This window comes from Oncorhynchus mykiss, chromosome 1, assembly GCF_013265735.2.
Source record: "Oncorhynchus mykiss isolate Arlee chromosome 1, USDA_OmykA_1.1, whole genome shotgun sequence".
In the NCBI taxonomy this organism is placed as follows: Eukaryota; Metazoa; Chordata; class Actinopteri; order Salmoniformes; family Salmonidae; genus Oncorhynchus; species Oncorhynchus mykiss.
Genome location: NC_048565.1, coordinates 15,222,170 through 15,238,769, shown reverse-complemented (window position 1 = coordinate 15,238,769; position 16,600 = coordinate 15,222,170). Strand labels below are relative to the sequence as shown.

The 16,600-nt window shown below is 42.2% G+C and overlaps 1 pseudogene; it reads right to left on the bottom strand.

The window, feature by feature from the left end:
• LOC110529632 overlaps window positions 1-16,600 on the bottom strand; it is a 48,518-nt pseudogene that overhangs the window by 2,397 nt on the left and 29,521 nt on the right.

Sequence of the window (16,600 nt, the reverse complement as noted above, 5' to 3'; positions counted from 1 at the left end):
TCTACTATTATTCTGACATTTCACGTTCTTAAAATAAAGTGGTGATCCTAAGTGACTTAAGATAGGGAACTTTTACTAGGATTAAATGTCAGGAATTGTGAAAAACTGAGTTTAAATGTATTTAGCTCAGGTGTATGTAAGCTTCTGACTTCAACTCTATGTCTAATGAGTGTGTATGTGTGTGTGTGTGTGTATGTGTGTATATATATATATATATATATATATATATATATATATATATATATATATATATATATATAGTCTATTGAGTGTATGTGTATGTGTGTATATATATATATATATATATATATATATATATATATATATATATATATATATTTATGACTTATGAGTGTGCATAGTGTGTAAATATATAGTCTAGTGAATGTGTGTAGGGTCAGTGCAAATAGCCCATCCTTGACAAGGATCGACAAGTTGTGCGTTCCGAGATGCCGTTCTTCATACCACTGTTTTATTGAGCTATTATTTGACTGTTTGTGGCCACCCTGTTCGCGTGCACAGTTCTTGCCATCCTCCTCCGACCTCTCTCATCAACGAGTTGTTTTCACCCACAGGGTTGCCGCTGACTGGATGTTTTTTGTTTTGTCGCATCATTCTCGGTAAACCCTAGACAGTGTCATGTGTGAAATGCCGAGGAGGGCGGCCGATACTGGATCCGGCGCGCCTGGCACCAACCATACCACGCTCAGAGTCGCTTAGGTCACTGGTTTTTCCCATTCTAACGTTCAATCAAACAGTAACTGGATGCCTCTCTGCTTGCTTTATATAGCAAGCTATGGCCAATTTGACTCCTGTCTGTCTGTAGGCACCATCTATGAACGGGGTGGTGTACCTAAAACTGTCCAGTGAGTGTATGCATACTACTGTACATATTTTCCACTTTGTAAATCTGTTTGTATTGATAACTTCAAAGAAATTGTAGCACTCACCAATCAGGCATAGTGTGTGCATCCCTAAGTCCCTGTTCTTCTTGATTTCATCATCTTTCCGGTCTCCAGGTGTCTGTCCAGAACACAATGGACACAGTCTCTCCAAAGTTGTACAGCTGTCCAAAATAAATGTACACAACATGATTTAAAGCTAGAATCCTTATTTGAAACAATAACAAAGCAGCCACTCCGCCTCTGGTTTGGTAAAAAGCTGAGGGATGGGCCGGAGAAAGGTAACCACTCAAATTCATAGAAAGAGCCATGGATGACCATATCATGAAAATATTTTTAGCCATGTTGAGAATATACCGTTTTTGTTTACATTGTTTACAAACATTGGTGTAAAACAAGCTTATATTTTGCATTCTGATGGGGTACAACAGCATTGGACAAGAAAGGTCAGTTTCTCAAATAAAGAGTTTGTGGTTCTGGTTCACTTGTCTGAGAATCAGTGCGTCTCTTAGTGCTCTTGTGAGCTTATCGATTTTGTGTGTGTGTGTGTGTGTTTTTAACCAACTTTGTTTTTCAGTATGTAAAAAATTACATGGCAAAGACGTGCAAGCACACAGACCCAAAACATGCACTAGGACCCGACCCAACCCACCCCTTTCCCCAATACGCTAACATAACACAAGAGCACTGCAGTGCAAGAACAAAACACTGTTTGATAGGGCCGGTCTGATAAGACACATTAAACTGGCATTTTCATAATATATTTCTTACCATTTAAAAAACTGAATTAGAGAGCAGTTGTAATAGCTCATTTTAGCCATCTATTTACCTCTTATTTGAAACCAATTTCAAATTGTTACACTAATGTTTTACAAAATATTCTAATTCTCCACCCACATATTCCAAGTAATCTGAGCTCAAGTTGGTAAGTTGGTATTTTTTAACATTTGTTATTAGTAGTATCACAGGGAATACATCTAAAAAGGAAAGGTAAATTCTACAGGCAAATATAGTATACGCCCTCAGGGGAGTATACCCTTCCCCTGAGGGAGATGGTGAAACACAGTAGAAAGGTAAATTCTACAGGCAAATATAGTATACACCCTCAGGGGAGGGGAGATGGTGAAACACAGTAGAAACAGTGTTCCACAGGCAGGGAAAACACACCAAATCTTGACCCCTTGCGACGGGCATTGGGCACTTCATTAGAAAAGCAAAGCCTCCTTCTCTTCGGTCATTGCTCACTGGCAATGGCTTTGAGATGCCAGATCGCTTCCAATTAGTGCATCTGATGCGCTCCACTACCCACTAATGAAGACCCTGGCAATTGCCAGCACTGATGTTAGCGACGCTAATCCGTGAGGTACTGGGGAGAGACACAGCTGTGCTAAGCTAGCAGCCCCCACATCAGAGGCAGGATGGGACAGCTGGGCTCGTGCGCTCACAATGCTCCCCTGACAGGTCAATGTAGGGCCACATTATGATGTCCTGGGCTGGCCTGGACATTCAGCGGGATACGTGCTGCTCTGCCGTCTCAGTTCAAAAATATTCTTTCCCAATGGCATTTATGTTCTTTGATTGCTTTCACGTTGGGACGTTGCTACAGAATAGTTCAGATGAAGGGGCTTAGTAGACCAGACGTAATATGATGGCTCTTTTGACAATGTTTGTGGGGATGTAGTGAGTTTTAGGTTACAACATGTCTTTGAGTGGACTTACCTGGAGGCCACAGCATTCAACTGCGTTCATGGAGGCATTATGGATGACCCTGCATTGTATTCCAGCATTCACTTCTCTCAGTACCATGTCACTGTGGGTGGTGGAGGTAGAACCAAATGAACATCACGTGTTACTATAAACATGGCCTGATGCTGCCTTAGAAACCTGACAAAGCAATGAAGTCTACCATTTCACTTTGCTGCTCTATTTCCATTCCAAACCAACTGGCAGTTTGCTACAGTAAGGTTGGTTTTGGATGTACTTTGGGCAGTCAGACTCTTATTGTTCGACTGCTTGATTTATTTATTTCAAAAGCCAAACTTGGCCCAAACAGAATCCTTGGTTTTTAGATGTCATTAACATTATTAAACCCCAACATTCCTTGGAGCAAATCGTGACCGTGATGGAAAGTGGAGAATTTGACTGAACTCTTGCTCCCCTCCTCCTGGTCAGTGGTTTTGGTGGGGAGAAGAGCAGAGAAACATTCTGATCTTCACCAGGACGTTGAGTACCATTCAAGTGGCTCTAGCAGATGGGAGTGCAGTACAATGAATCAGTGGATCTTTCCAGAGACTTTGCTGTGTTTACACAGCAGTTAGGTCCAGTTTTGTCCTACTAGTTTCCATATAACATTTCCCCATTGGAAAATAGCTGCAAAAACACTTTGCTTAATTGTGTGGTGCTCCGTTGAACATCGCAGTCATACCAAACGATTTTGTGAGATAGTGTTTTCGTAGCAATTTCAATTAGTTCCGTTTCCATTTGTATGGAAAGCAAATGGAAACTGCAGTTGGTAGTCATTGCGGACTGAAACATACCAAGGTCATGAGATTTAAAATATTTGTGGCATGCGATGTTGCTTATGATGGCAAGCATCAACTGTAGGTTTAGAGGAAAAACAGTGGTGTTCATCAAAGCAACTTATTTCAACCAGTTTTTAATGATGTTATTTCAACCAGATTCTAACATGTTTATATACAGTAACCTCATACTTACTAACTTGTGATGGTGAGTGATGTGTGTACAGTATGTGTGATATAACATCTCACCATAGTCAATCACTGTGTGTCAAGAAGTGTTAGTACATTCATTTCATTAGAGAAGTGTAAACAGGAAAAGTACATTTCAGTCATTTAGAAGATGCTTTTATCCAGAGCAACTTACAGCAAGTGGGAATCAAACCCACAACTCAGGCATTTCAAGCACCATGCTCTACCCACTAAGCCACAAGGGACAGTATGTTTGGTCGTGTGTAAGTGTTTCTCCATGTCAGTCCGAGATAACCATGAATTTATATTGATCACATGGAGATCTCTCCTTAGCGTAAATAAATAGGTCATGGCAGGCACATATATAATAAGGTTTGATAGGCACATATACAATAAGTCATGTCATTCCAGTTGACATAAGCCTTCTATATAAAAATAAAAATGTATTTCATGTGTTATGACATTTTAAGATGCAGGTTATGACACTAAGCCCGTTTTCATCCACAGAATATTCATGTAAAAATCTGCCGCCAATTGGATGGAAACCTAGCTACTGTTATGGATGCGTCACGTTTTGAACAACACTTCAAGTAAAGTGTTACTGATTTGTTCTGCCCACTGCCAGGGAGACATGATTTCAACAACCACAAGATGCATTACACTGATGCTGTTCACTACACTGGTGTCGGAAGTAGGATGGCGCCTGTGACATATACACTGCTCAAAAAAATAAAGGGAACACTTACAACACAATGTAACTCCAAGTCAATCAAACTGTCCACTTAGGAAGCAACACTGATTGACAATACATGTCACATGCTGTTGTGCAAATGGAATAGACAACAGGTGGAAATGATAGTCAATTAGCAAGACACCCCCAATAAAGGAGTGGTTCTGCAGGTGGTGACCACAGACCACTTCTCAGTTCCTGTGCTTCCTGGCTGATGTTTTGGTCACTTTTGAATACTGGCGGTGCTTTAACTCTAGTGGTAGCATGAGACGGAGTCTACAACCCACACAAGTGGCTCAGGTAGTGTAGCTCATCCAGGATGGAACATCAATGCGAGCTGTGGCAAGAAGGTTTGCTGTGTCTGTCAGCGTAGTGTCCAGAGCATGGAGGCGCTACCAGGAGACAGGCCAGTACATCAGGAGATGTGGAGGAGGCCGTAGGAGGGCAACAACCCAGCAGCAGGACCGTTACCTCCGCCTTTGTGCAAGGAGGAGCAGGAGGAGCACTGCCAGAGCCCTGCAAAATGACCTCCAGCAGGCCACAAATGTGCATGTGTCTGCTCAAACGGTCAGAAACAGACTCCATGAGGGTGATATGATGGCCCGATGTCCACAGGTGGGGGTTGTGCTTACAGCCCAACACCGTGCAGGACGTTTGGCATTTGCCAGAGAACACCAAGATTGGCAAATTCGCCACTGGCGCCCTGTGCTCTTCACAGATGAAAGCAGGTTCACACTGAGCACATGTGACAGACGTGACAGTCATGGAGACGCCGTGGAGAACGTTCTGCTGCCTGCACCATCCTCCAGCATGACCGGTTTGGCGGTGGGTCAGTCATGGTGTGGGGGTGGCATTTCTTTGGGGGGCCGCACAGCCCTCCATGTGCTCGCCAGAGGTAGTCTGACTGCCATTAGGTACCGAGATGAGATCCTCAGACCCCTTGTGAGACCATATGCTGGTGCGGTTGGCCCTGGGTTCCTCCTAATGCAAGACAATGCTAGACCTCATGTGGCTGGAGTGTGTCAGCAGTTCCTGCAAGAAGAAGGCATTGATGCTATGGACTGGCCCGCTATGGACTGAATCCAATTGAGCACATCTGGGACATCATGTCTCGCTCCATCCACCAACGCCACGTTGCACCACAGACTGTCCAGGAGTTGGCGGATGCTTTAGTCCAGGTCTGGGAGGAGATCCCTCAGGAGACCATCCCCCACCTCATCAGGAGCATGCCCAGGCATTGTAGGGAGGTCATACAGGCACGTGGAGGCCACACACACTACTGAGCCTCATTTTGACTTGTTTCAAGGACATTAAATCATAGTTGGATCAGCCTGTAGTGTGGTTTTCCACTTTAATTTTGAGTGTGATTCCAAATACAGACCTCCATGGGTTGATACATTTGACTTCCATTCATTATTTTTGTGTGATTTTGTTGTCAGCACATTCAACTATGTAAAGAAAAAAGTATTTAATAAGAATATTTCATTCATTCAGATCTAGGATGTGTTATTTTAGTGTTCCCTTTATTTTTGTTGAGCAGTGTACATGAGGGACTTGGTATAGTGAAGTGTGGGGACATGCTCTCCTGCAACAGAGGGGATAGTGAAACAATTCTAGGCTCTTTAAGATCTCCCCCAAGTCGGCTTGACCCTATTGGAGCAGTGGTGAGACAGTTTGGCTAAGGCCTGGGTTAATAGGTTAATGAACAACTTTTACAGCATAAAAAACAAGTCCAGTAATCAATGGTCTCCCTTACACAAATGGATCTCCTACCACAAGAAATTCCACCTCACTGACCTCAGACTCTTTCAGGAGCTCATCATCCTTCTGTTTCACCATGTCCCCGTCGGCCAGTATCAGCTTCCGTCCATAGTCCTCCTAAGGTCAAAGATCATCACACTCAAAACACACAATGTCTTTGAATTTGCTTAAAAAACAGTGGTGTCATGTTTTATGCAATAATGGATTCACTTTATCTGATGGCAACCTTTGTCCCCATTCTGCCAGCTTGAGCTGTTGTTTAGCAAATATACAGTGTGTGTCTATAAACTATACAATTTGTGACCTTTACTCCATTTTTAAGAAAACACTAGGAGTGGGAATTATCACTGAAGCCGCAGTCTGTAAGATTTCCAGCCACTCACTACAATGGTAATTTCAACTAAAGAAACTTGAATGTAATGTCATACCAGTACTCTTGTTTTGATCTGAAACTAGAAGCAAAGTCAATAACGGGCACTTCAGAAGGGATTATACCCTGATGCAGTTATCACCTGCTCTGGACTACTTGAGGGCTGACTTCAAAATGTACAAGGGATCAAGGGATTGTAGCATGCACACAATATCACTGTCACCGCATTCACAAGTAGTATATAATATTAACCATACCAGTGCATCTTTGCCAACTGTCAATGTGGACGTGTACACTTCCTAGTAGACACAAATTCATTGCTTTACAATTTCTAATCCCTTTACTGTGATGTCCTTTGCACCTACTAACCCAAGCCCAATAAAGTACAGCTTCGTAATGTCAAAATATCACGCTTTTTTTAACAACTGTCTTGACCACAGAGTAGGCTAGCTAGCTAGCTAAAGTACTAAACCTAGCAGAAAACAGACCGCTGCAGTTTTAAAATGGTCCAGCATTAGTTATGACAGAAGATATACAAGCTGGTACCTACAACATGCTTGCATTCATTAAAGAATTCACTTAAGAATACAATGCACAATTCTTACAAAACTGTTTGGAGCCACTTGGCACTAAAAGCTTGTGTAGCCACTATACGCTTTCACATACAGTACCAGTCAAAAGTTTCTACATTGTAGAATCAAAACTATGAAATATCACATATGGAATCATGTAGTAACCAAAAAAAGTGTTAAACAAATCAAAATATACTTTAGATTTTTCCTAGTAGCCACCCTTTGCCTTGATGACAGCTTTGCACACTCTTGGCATTCTCTCGACCAGCTTCAACTGGAATGCTTTTCCAACAGTCTTGAAGGAGTTCCCACATATGCTGAGCACATGTTGACTGCTTTTCCTTCACTCTGAGGTCCAACTCATCCCAAACCATCTCAATTAGGTTGAGGTCGGGTGATTGTGGAGGCCACGTCATCTGATGCAGCACGCCATCACTCTCCTTCTTGGTCAAATAACCCTTACACAGCCTGGAGGTGTGTTGGGTTATTGTCCTGTTGAAAAACAAATGATAGTCCCACTAAGCGCAAACCAGATGGGATGGCGTTGCATAATGCTGTGGTACTGTAGCCATGCTGGTTAAGTGTGCCTTGAATTATAAATAAATCCCGACACTGTCACCAGCAAAGCACCCCGACACCATAACACCTCCTCCTCCATGCTTCACGGTGGGAACCACACATGCAGAGATCATCTGTTCACCTACTCTGCGTCTCACAAAGACACAGCGGTTGGAACTAAAAATCTTACATTTGGACTCATCAGAACAAAGGATAGATTTCCACCGGTCTAATGTCCATTTCTCATGTTTCTTGGCCCCAACAAGTATCTTCTTATTGGTGTCCTTTAGTAGTGGTTTCTTTGCAGCAATTCGACCATGGAGTCCTGATTTACACAGTCTCCTCTGAACAGTTGATGTTGAGATGCATCTGTTACTTGAACTCTGTGAAGCATTTATTTGGGTTGCGATTTCTGAGGTTGGTAACTAATGAACTTGTCCTCTGCAGCAACGGTAACGCTGGGTCTTCCTTTCCAGTGGCGGTCCTCATGAGAGACAGTTTCATCATAGCACTTGATGGCACTTCAAGAAACTTTCAAAGTTCTTAAAATGTTCAGGATTAACTGACCTTCATGTCTTAAAGTAATGATGGACTGTCGTTTCTCTTTGCTTATTTGAGCGGTTCTTGCCATAATATGGGCTTGTTCTTTACCAAATAGGACTATCTTCTGTATACCACCCTTACCTTGTCACAACACAACTGATTGGCTCAAAGCGTTAATAAGGAAAGAAATTCCACAAATTCACTTTTAACAAAGCACACCTGTTAATTGAAATGCATTCCAGGTGACTACCAAGTACAGCCAAGAGTGTGCAAAGCTGTCATCAATACAACTACAACTACTACTAGGAAGAATCTCAAATTTGTATAACACTTTTTTGGTTACTACATGATTCCATATGTATTATTTCATAGTTTTGATGTCTTCACTACTAATCTACAATGTAGAAAATATAAACAAATGAAGAAAAACCCTTGAATGAGTAGGTGTGTCCAAACTTTTGACTGGTACTGTACGTCTTGACTCAAAATATTATTGATTTTACAACAGAGTTGCATGTCTTCCTGCAATGTGACCGCTTTCCAGCCGTCATTAGAACAGTCAGACAACCGTTTATCGTCAGGTATAGTAGGCACAGGTTGCATTTTTGGATTGTTTATAATAAGTATAAACGCACAAAGTAATGCGATTGTTAACGGCATGTATGAAGATCATACAATCACAGTGCGGTGTGCATGTTGTCATTGCTCACCAAATATACACATATTTCACTTTATAAAGTCACTAAGCCTTTACTAGCCTCTATTCACAATCACTATTTATTTAGTCAGACGAGATCATGGGGTTGTGATTTGCTCTGATTGTAGAGACTATAGTGAAAGTAAAAAGGATACAGTTGTCAATGTTCCAGCCCAAGTCTAGCTCTGGAACTGGGCCCCACGTACCAGAGGAGGCTGCTGAGGGGAGGACAGCTCATAATAATGGCTGGAACGTAGTGAATGGAATGGCATCAAACACATGGAAGCCGCGTTTGATGTAAACTCAGCAAAAAAAAGAAACGTCCCTTTTCAGGACCCTGTCTCAAAGATAATTCGTATTAATTCAAATAACTTCACATATCTTCATTGTAAAGGATTTAAACACTGTTTCCCATGCTTGTTCAATGAACCATAAACAATTAAGGAACATGCACCTGTGGAACAGTCGTTTAGACACTAACAGCTTACAGACGGTAGCCAATTAAGGACACAGTCATGAAAACATAGGACACTAAAGAGGCCTTTCTACTGACGCTGGAAAACACAAAAAAAGAAAGATGCCCTGGGTCCCTGCTCATCTGCGTGAACATGCCTTAGGCATGCTGCAAGGAGGCATGAGGACTGCAGATGTGGCCAGGATAATAAATTGCAATGTCCGTACTGTGAGACACCTAAGCCAGAGCTACAGGGAGACAGGACGGACTGCTGATGGTCCTCGCAGTGGCAGACCACGTGTAACAACACCTGCACAATCCCATTGAGCACGTCTGGGACCTGTTGGATCGAAGGGTGAGGGCTAGGGCCATTCCCTCCAGAAATGTCCGGGAACTTGCTTCACGGTGGGAACCGTGGAAGATTGGGGTAACATATCACAGCAAGAACTGGCAAATCTGGTGCAGTCCATGAGGAGGAGATGCACTGCAGTGCTTAATGCAGCTGGTGGCCACACCAGATACTGACAGTTACTTTTGATTTTGATCCCCCCCCCCTTTGGTCAGGGACACATTATTCAATTTCTGTTAGTCACATGTCTATGGAACTTGTTCAGTTTATGTCTCAGTTGTCAAATCTTGCTATGTTCATACAAATATTTACACGTTAGTTTGCTGAAAATAAACACAGTTGACAGTGAGAGGACGTTTCTTTTTTTGCTGAGTTTATTTGATAACATTCCTCTTATTCCACTCCAGCCATTTCCACGAGCCCATTCTCCCTAATTAAGTTGCCACCAACCTCCTGTGCCACAGAGTTCCTCTAATCCACATGTCAAACTCATTCCATAGCGCCTCCCTTGTACTTGATTGATGAATTAAGGTCACTAATTAGTAAGTAAGTATCTACCCTCACCTGATTGTCTAGGTTTTACTTGAAAGGAAAAAACAAAAACCAGCATACACTAGGCCCTCCATGGAATCAGTTTGTGGCTGGAAAGCGATGACCGTAAGATGACGGAAGCAGAAGTGTTGTTTGAAGATGAAAGGACGTCCAGTACAGCTAGCGAGAGAGATGAGTGGACAACATTAAAGTCCAAGAATGGAAGAAAAAGGGCTAAAATGGTTGTGGAAAATGAGTGATGAATCATTGCTTGTTGGAGTACTTTTTTGGATAAAGATGTTTATTTGGAGAAAGATGTTTATTTGGATCAAGATGTTTATTTGGATCAAGATGTTTATTTGGACCAAGATGTTTATTTGGACCAAGATGTTTATTTGGACCAAGATGTTCATTTGGACCAAGATGTTTATTTGGACCAAGATGTTAATTTGGATAAAGATGTTTATTTGGGAAACCCTTTTGAAGCCATAAGGATGGTGAAGGCGGCGTTGGAAAAAGTGGATGTAGTCAAAGTAACCAGGAGTAATATGGTGTGTATCTAAAGAGCAAAAGCAGTGTGCATTGTGCCTCACGAAATGATCGACGCATGAAGTGAACAGCTTTGATTTTCAGAGCAGGGCACCAGTAAAAGGTGTTATCTCTGGTGTCGGTTGGACAATGATAATCAATATCTTTGGCAAAAAAATCCAGGAGTAGTTCATGTACGTCGCTTGACTGGTATGGAGGGAAAAGGGAGCTAAGTGTATCTGTATTATTGATGTTTGATGAGAATTTATCACCGTAAGAGCGTTCATGCAAAACCTGATGCAATGAAATAAGTGTAAAAAGTTTAGTCATGTGTTAAGTGTTTACAGACGGAAGGAATATGTTTTTGAGAAGTCTGAATTTAAAATGTTGCAACTCGTATTTCCCGAATTCCCCGAGTGCCCTGTTAGGGTGAAAGGGGTTGAAGTGTCAAGGATCAAGGCTGTACAGCAAATCTCCAATGTGGAGGCAGTGAAGAGCATTGAGAGGGCAAGAGACCACAGCAAATGTTATACTTCAATCAAGTGATCTGGATACACTTATTGTGAAAAGGTGGTTTTTGTAGCATTTCTAGTCACAGTTATTAATTGTACTGCACAAGTGTCCAAGAAGTCCAAGAGGCTGTGCATTATATCTGCAGCAGAGAAGGTTTTGGGCCTCCAAGACTTAACGGCAGAAGCACTGCCAGGAAATGTCCTGCCATCACAGAATCCTTCTGAGCCTGTGTCGGGACCTGACTTAAACAGAAAACCAGGCTGATTTAGTTTAATATTTCATTACTGATAGTTTGTAAGGAATTTAAATATTTTACCCCACATTTGTTCCTATTTGGATCATTATTATCCACCTGTACAGTAGGTGGCGAAATGCACATATAAATGTTGCAAACACCATTATACCAAAAAGGAAGAAGAGTTTGAGGCCCCTGCTCTAATCTGACTGGAATGTGTTTGGAGTTTAGATTCTAGTTGATACATTGTATTCTAGGTCATTCGTGTATTGTAAAACTATACCCAGGGAGCAGAACTTTTATGGGTCTGGTTCAGGCAATACCCAAGCTCTTGCATCAGTGTAGCCTACAGTGTAAACAAAGATGCATAGAGATGATGTGGAAAAGACCTGTAATCCAATCTCCTTCCCTTCAATAAAGTATTTGACATTATCTGACCACGTTTCATTAAATCAATATACTGTTCACAGAAATGCAGCATTTTGGCACCAAATGGAGAACTTTGGTAATGAAAACCTAGATTTAGAGAAAGGGTTTGAGGCCAACATGCAGGCCAACAGTGAAGGGGTTTGCGGGCCCCATCTTGTCTCTACACAACAGCTCTTTCAATGACCTGCTTTGAATGAACAGAGTGAGTGAGGCACTACCATTGTGCTGGGATGGGGAAGCAGAGTGTGTTTCCTAAACCTCCAGTCTTGGACTCCTTTGCCAGCGTTTCAGCCAACACATAATCCATGAAAGTGACAAAATGTACAGTAAACAGGGGTTAACTCTCACAAGATCAGAGTGTGATATCACTGACACCAAGTGAGGAAATGACGACTATTTTATGATCTATTTGAAGACATATGAAACCTGATCTGGTGAGATTGCTTCCATGTAGGCTTCCTACATGTTGAGCATTTTGGTACCAAATGGAGAACTTTGGTAATGAAAACCTAGATTTAGAGAAAGGGTTTAGTTGAAGGAAGAGCGACAGAGGCCAGTCATACAACAGCCTGTAAAGATCGTCTAGAGCTGATAGCCTGCCATTGTGTGCAGAAACAAATAAAAGGTATTATCAGGACTGTCTGGGGAAGAGTTCTGTGGTGTAAATTAAATGAACACCAATTTAAAAAGATCAGATATTTTTATCTTCAATCTCAAAAAACAGGAAAAAGAGGACAGGTGACTTCATGTGATGAAGGTGGTTTCTATTTATTAGAAGCTACTCAATCAAGACTGCAAACTGGGTTTTGGGGTTAGTTAAACATACCATTCAGTCACATTCATTCACAGGTTTTTTTCAATCAATGTGGATTTTGGTTTCACTCTAAGCATTGTTTTGCTGAGGACACGCATCCAAATGTACATCTTTGAAGACCAAGGTTGGATTTCTCTAGAAACCTAATTTCCCGGCTTGATTAAATGGGCCCCTTAATTGAATGTGGTATTATAGATCTAACAGTTGAAGTGAGAGTTGAAAGAATTGGAACACGTCCCATAACTCTAGGGCATTAACCATCTGGTCCACCAATGAACCATTTGGTAAAAGGTTGTTATTTGAATAGCGTGTCAAATTATTTTGTTTCTTTGTGATTCAAGTTACTAACTGAAACATGGTTGTCAATATGTAATTCCCTTTAAATAAAGTTAATTTAAAAAAATGTTTTATTGTATTTCCTGTCGGACATCAGCGTGATCAAGACAAAGGAGATGATTGTGGACATAGGAAAAGGAGGACTGAGCACGCCCCCATTCTCATCGACGGGACCGTAGTGGAGCAGGTTGAGAGCTTCAAGTTCCTTGGTGTCCACATCACCAACAAACTTTCATGGTCCAAACACACCAAGACAGTCATGAAGAGATCCTCAAAAGGTTTTACAGCTGCACCAGAGAGCATCCTGATGGGTTGCATCACTGCCTGGTATGGCAACTGCTCGGCCTCCGATCGCAAGGTACTACAGAGGGTAGTACGGTCCAGTACATCACCGGGGCCAAGCTTCCTGCCATCCAGGACCTCTATACCAGGCGGTGTCAGAGGAAGGCCCTAAAAATGATCAAAGACTCCAGCCACCAAAGTCAGACTGTTCTCTCTGCTACCGCACGGCAAACGGTACCGATGCACCAAGTCTAGGTCCAAGAGGCTTCTAAACAGCTTCTAACCCCAAGCCTTAAGACTTGAACATCTAATCAAATGGCTACCCAGTCTATTTGCATTGCCCACCCCCTCTTTTACACCATTGCTACTCTGTTATTATCTATGCATAGTCACTTTAAATATGTACATATTACCTCAACTAACCGGTGTACCTGCACATTGACTCTGTATCGGTGACCCCTGTATATCGTCTCCCTATTGTTATTTTACTGCTGCTCTTTAATTACTTGTTTGTTTTATTTCTTACTCTTATTTTTAAAACTGCGCTGTTGGTTAGGGGCTTGTAAGTAAGCATTTGTATTCGGGGCATGTGACAAATAAAATTTGATTTGATCTACTTCACATTTTTTAACTTTGTTTCTAGCATAACATCAGAATGATTTGTTTTACCTTAAAGGTGAGGAATTAAATACTGTATATTTCGTAATGAGGTGAAAGAAAATGATTTCCTTAAGGGCTTGACAGTGCTTCTTCCTTGCCATTTGTAAAGGTCCAAAAAGAGCCCGGCAGCAGACATTGTACATGGCAAAAGGAGCTCACTGAACCCTGGCAATGGGATTTGAGGCATGCCCGGATCTCTCTCTTTCTCCCTCTGCCCATTCCAACACTGCCTGCCACCCCAGCCTGTTCCCTGCTTCCCAGCAGTTTCCTGGGAAACTTCACCCGGCCAGCATCTGAAAACAATTTGGTTCTTAATGAGAATTTACTTCACACAAGTGGTGTGGGAAAATGGGGGGGTGAAAGAGAGGGGGAGAGATGACGGAAAGAGGAATTGAGTTCTGCTACACTCAACATGGACTGCCCTGTGCCTGTTTATGTAGAGTACTTGAAGGAATAATGTCTGGGCCACGGTGTTCTTTTTTCTATTAGAGCAGCAGTTTTGATGCTTCTCGGCTCCTAATACTCTGCAATGATGCTCTTTTCCTTATGAAGTATAATAGATGTGTTGCTTTGTCTCTCGTTATAATTGTACCGGAAAAATGGGTAGATGATGTGATACACTTTTGAAGCGTGCCACTCTTCTCTGTCTAATATTAGGTATCTAGGCTTATCAAGCTATCAGCTCTACCTAATTCACCTAATATTGCAAGACTCTCTGATTAACCCTTCAAGTGGTAAACAGCCTGGCTCTCCCCTGGCACCGCTCCTCCCCAAACCTGCGATTGGGGCCCAATTAATGGCTGTGGTTGTTGTTTTAGTGGCTGATTATGTAATGGCATTCTGTGCTCCTCTGAGCGGATTCCGTCTGCCAGCTTTCACTGGAACTCTGTTGTCCTGTGCTCCCTTTTCTCTCCCGTTTTGTTTGAGTCCAGTCAGCCAGCTTTCACTGGAACTCTGTTGTCCTGTGCTCCCTTTTCTCTCCCGTTTTGTTTGAGTCCAGTCAGCCAGCTTTCACTGGAACTCTGTTGTCCTGTGCTCCCTTTTCTCTCCCGTTTTGTTTGAGTCCAGTCAGCCAGCTTTCACTGGAACTCTGTTGTCCTGTGCTCCCTTTTCTCTCCCATTTTGTTTGAGTCCAGTCAGCCAGCTTTCACTGGAACTCTGTTGTCCTGTGCTCCCTTTTCTCTCCCGTTTTGTTTGAGTCCAGTCAGCCAGCTTTCACTGGAACTCTGTTGTCCTGTGCTCCCTTTTCTCTCCCATTTTGTTTGAGTCCAGTCAGCCAGTGGCAAATTGTCCTTGCAGTGAGGGGCAATATGGTTGGACTGTGTTCTGGTGAGTGTCCTCCTCACACACATGAACATGAACTATTTCCCAGTCCTTAGCCCCTTGGTTAAATCTACTATAACTCAGCATCGGGAGGACTTTCAGAGTAAAGGTGCAACTTGTTTTGTATCCCAAAAAGGATAGGAGTCAAATCAAATCAAATCAGAGTCAGAGAGGGGATGGGGAGAGATGTGTAGAGAAAGTGAGATACAGTGTGGACTAAAAGAGAGTGGGTGTAAATATGGTATTTGAATGTGGCTGTTTGGAGACATTTTATTAAAAAGAAGTTCCCAATCTATTTTAATATAATATATGCCACTTGGCAAATGCTTTTATCCAAAACCACTTACAATTATGCAACCTCACTGGAATAGAACCAATAACCTTGGCCTAGCCAGCAGGCATCACTGCCCACATGTCAACATGACAGTGCAGTATAACAATTAGAATTAGTAGAAACAAATTTAGCACAAACGACAAGCAACTAATATAAACAGCAGGAAGGCTGCCTTGTATTCCTACGCTCTTATCTGGGCATGAAACGACTGGTTTCCTCCACTGGCTGCAGTCAGACCTCTCCCACATCTCACAGTGTCCCCTATGTCAGGTAGATGTTGCTGACTGTGAACCAGATACTGTATGTCAGGGGAATTGTCAATAATGTGTTTCTTTAGACCTGGTCTGTTGTCATAGCACCCCGATGCCCTCAACAACCCCCAAGGTTCACACTGGAGAGAAACCTGCTCTTGAAATGGTGGAAGTGGTATTGTAACATGGAAATTAGGGTAGAAGACCAGTCTTATCACTGGAACCATGGAGACAACATTTTTGTCTCAGACTAAGAGAAAAGTGGATGGAGTATTTCACCAGTTGAAGCATTCCTGGTGGCAGGTAGCCTAGTGGTTAAGAGCATTGGGCCAGTAACCAAAAGGTTGCCTGTTCAAATCCCTGAGCCAACTTGGTGAAAAATATATGTCTGTGCCCTTGAGCAAGGCACTTAATCCTAATTGCTCCTGCAAGTCATTCTGGATAAGAACATCTGCTAAAAATATAAATTACATTTTATTAATGAGCCTTAGTGAATTATAAAAATAACTAAGTGAAATATGACAACGATTATTTAGACCAAATGCATTTCATTGGACTGACGAGCAATGTTCATGGCAGGATAACCATGTTTCAGCAATGAGACAAAACTGTTGGACTTAGAAAAGTCCTTACACACGCATATCATAACACATATCCTAACGACGGATAAACCCAACATGCAAACAATGGAAGGTCAATGTGAGAGGTGACAAAGCTGTT